At 44.4% G+C, this 3,845-nt stretch overlaps 1 pseudogene; it reads left to right on the forward strand.

Annotated features, from left to right (window-relative positions):
• Positions 1-723: 723 nt before the first annotated feature.
• The window catches only part of LOC112826342 (small ribosomal subunit protein eS4, X isoform-like), a 5,330-nt pseudogene continuing 2,208 nt past the window's right edge, over positions 724-3,845 (forward strand).

Raw genomic sequence — 3,845 nt, forward strand, 5'->3', positions numbered from 1 at the left:
CTGTCAAAATCTGCCACCAGATCGTCCTTCTAGAGATTTCTTGATTCTGTTTGGAGTTTGAAGTCTGTTTGTTTGTTTCTCCCAATAATTTTTTTGGGTGAATTTCCTCATGACAGCCCTAAATTCCCCCATGCCTGGCTGCTGACTCTGACCCTCATCCAATCTGATATCAAAAACAATCCCCTTTCTTGATTTGAATTGGAATTATTCATATTCCCCGGGGATAGGGTGATCAATTAATATATTGTCCAGATAAGAACACATTAGAGCACAAGAAAGAACTGTTAATAATTCAGCTGGGACAACAGGTATAAGCCAGGCCTCCCCTGAGCAAGCCCTTGGTGAGCAAACCCTATATGATTACCCAAAGGCCCTAACACAGAGCCTTGTCCACAATAGATGCTCAGTAAATAACGCTTCACTGATTGGATCCAATGTGTTGTGTCATCTTTCTGGTGTTTGGTTAACGCCGTAATACATTTTAAAATTCCAATGTTTATCTTTTTTTTCCTTCTGTTTTATAACTCCAGTTGTATGCAACAAGATATGACAGCACATTCTTCTCTGAACAATCTTAAATGGCCCCTATCAAACCTTTTTCTAAAAAGATACTTTTAGCTCTCTTTTCTAATGTACTGGAAGGAGGCAATCTTCTTTTCGTGCCCAGCGCAGCCATGGCTCATGGTGCCATCTGAAGAGTGTAGCAGCTCCAAAGCATTGGTTGTTGCATAAACTGGTGTATTTGCCTCTTGTCCATCTACTGGTCCCCACAAGCTGAAAGAACATCTCCCTCTCATCATTTTCCTAAGGAGAAGACTTAAGGATGGCCTGACAGGACGTGAAGTAAAGATCTGTATGCAGCGTTTCATTAAGATTGATGGCCAAGTCCAAACTGATTTAACCTACTCTGCTGGTTTGATGGATGTCATTAGCACTGATAAGACTGGGGGAAATTCCGTCTGATCTATGACACCGAGGGTCACTTTGCTATTCATCAGATTACACCCGAGGAGGCCAAGTATAAGTTGTGCAAAGTGAGAAAGATCTTCGTGGGGACAAAAGGAATTCTTTATCCGGAGACCCATGATGCTCACAGCATCTGCTATCCTGATTCCCTCATCAAGGTGAATGACACCACTCAGATTAATTTGGGGGCTGGAAAGATGACTGATTTCATCAAGTTTGACGCTGGTAATCTGTGTGTGGTGACCGGAGGTGTGAACCCGGGAAGAAACTGGTGTGATCACCGACAGAGAGAGACACCCTGGTTCTTTTGATGTAGTTCAGATGAAAGATGCCAATGGTAACAGCTTTGCCACCTGGCTCTCTAACATTTTTGTTATTGGCAAAGGCAACAAACCATAGAGTGCTCTTCCCTGCGGAAAGGGTATCTGCCTCACCATTGTTAAGGAGAGAGACAGGGACGGGTGGGCAAATAGAGCAGTGGGTAAAATGGTCTCTAGGTGACATGATTGGAAGTCTTTATACTTATTGAAAGATAGTAGAGTGTGATTAAAAATAATAATAATAAAAAATAAAAAGATATTTTTAAGCATTCCACAGTGTGTGCTGTATGAGGCAAGGGGATACAACCACGAGCACAGAGGATCCATGGTGAGTCCTTGCAGGGAAGGTCTACTGCAGGGCACATGTAGGGACACAGGTGATTATGGTGAGGATGGGAACTAATGTGTGCAGTGGATAATCCCACACTCTTCCTCCCCAGTACAATCTACCACCTTGTCCACAATGCTCCTTTACCTGTTGCTCCTCCCTCTTCCTTTCCCTGTTCCCACCACAGAACCGAGTACATCACTAAGGTCATTCAACCCCACTTCCTAAATATCTCTCAAATCTCTTCAATTTTCTTCTTCCCACCATCTCTCTTCTGAGGAAAGGAAAGCTGAACCATTTTTAAGCATTTGCAAACTGCTAGAATCTTATTATAGGAGATGATGCCAGAATGATGTGGGAGGAGAAGGGGATAAGGCATTAGAGAGAGCCCCACAGGAAACCAATGTTAAAGAGAAATCACAAAGAAGGTTGAGAAGTGGAGAGAGTTAGATAGAAAATCTGCAGAGTACACTGTCATGGAAACCAAAGGAAGAGTTTCCAGAAGGAGAAAGTAATCAATAGTGTCAATACTGCCAAGAGATCAAATAAGAACTGAGAAGAGAACACTAGATTTAGCAAAGTTCATGACTAGAGATTATTTTTTTTTCAAAATCAAAGTATTGAATGCCTAGATACAGGACCTTCTTTAAAGGACACAGAGATTTACAGATCTGAGTTTCTTTTTTCCAGAGTCTGATCATGTAGTTTATAAGCAAAATTACAAAGGCACCAGAAATATTCTCTCCCTCTTCTACACCAAAAAAAACCTGTAAATACTACAGTACATAATGAGCCAAATGAGTGGTACAAATATATCAAGTTCTCTGGAACAAATACTATAAATCAGGAAGTTGTGTTTTTTCTGATAATCTGTATTTTAAGATTATTGTTAACACCCTGGAGCACTTCCAGGTAAAACAGCCAAGATGGAGAATGATTTAGAAACCATTTTAGTAGAAAATGATTTTTAAAATAGAAAACCATTTAATACAAGGTTGTATTTGGATTAGTCAAGACAGCTATGGTGGCATTCATCAAATATTCAAGGGGCTTTGATATAAACGAATGATATTTCTTTTGTATTGCTTCTGAGGGCAGATGAAAAACAAATAAGGCACAGGCAGGCAGAAATTATCTCAAAATTAGAGACAGAGACAGAAGGAGAGAAAGAAGGAAGAAGGAGGAGGGGACAGAAGAAGAGGAAGAAGGAGGAGGAGGAGGAGAAGAACGGGAGGAGGAAGAAAGAGAAGGAGAAAGAGGGGGGAGAGGAAGGAAGAAAGGAAGAAAGAAGGGAAGGAAGGAAGGAAGGGAGGACGGAAGGTAGGAAGGAAGGAAGGACGGAAGGTAGGAAGGAAGGAAGGGAGGAAGGAAGGAAGGGAGGATGGAAGGTAGGAAGGAAGGAAGGACGGAAGGTAGGAAGGAAGGAAGGGAGGAAGGAAGGAAGGGAGGAAGGAAGGGAGGGAGGATGGAAGGTAGGAAGGAAGGAAGGAAGGACGGAAGGTAGGAAGGAAGGAAGGGAGGAAGGAAGGAAGGGAGGAAGGAAGGGAGGGAGGAAGGAAGGAAGGAAGGAAGGGAGGAAGGAAGAGAGGAAGGAAAGAAGGAAGAAAGGGAGGGAGGGAGGAAGGAAGGAAAGAAGGGAGGAAGGAAGGAAGGAAGGAAGAGAGGAAGGAAAGAAGGAAGAAAGGGAGGGAGGGGGCGCCTGGGTGGCTCAGATGGTTAAGCGTCTGCCTTCGGCTCAGGTCATGATCCCGGGGTCCTGGGATCGAGTCCCGCATCGGGCTCCCTGCTCCTTGGGAGCCTGCTTCTCCCGCTGCTTCTCTCTCTCTCTCTCTCCCTCTCTCTCTCCTCCTCTGCCTCTCATGAATAAATAATAAAAATAAAATCTTAAAAAAAAAAAAAAAAAAAAAAGAAAGGGAGGGAGGGAGGAAGGAAGGAAAGAAGGGAGGAAGGAAGGAAGGAAGGAAGAGAGGGAGGGAGGAAGGAAGGAAGGGAGGGAGGGAGGAAGGAAGGGAGGGAGGGAGGGAGGAAGGGAGGGAGGGAGGGAGGAAGGAAGGGAGGATGGAAGGAAGGGAGGGAGGGAGGAAGGAAAGAAGGGAGGAAGGAAGGAAGGAAGGAAGAGAGGAAGGAAAGAAGGAAGAAAGGGAGGGAGGGAGGAAGGAAGGAAGGGAGGGAGGGAGGAAGGAAGGGAGGGAGGGAGGGAGGAAGGGATGAAGGAAGGGAGGGAGGGAGGA

This window comes from Callorhinus ursinus, unplaced genomic scaffold (genome assembly GCF_003265705.2).
Source record: "Callorhinus ursinus isolate GAN/ISIS: 27379988/994484 unplaced genomic scaffold, GSC_fseal_2.0 scaffold7, whole genome shotgun sequence".
NCBI lineage: Eukaryota > Metazoa > Chordata > Mammalia > Carnivora > Otariidae > Callorhinus > Callorhinus ursinus.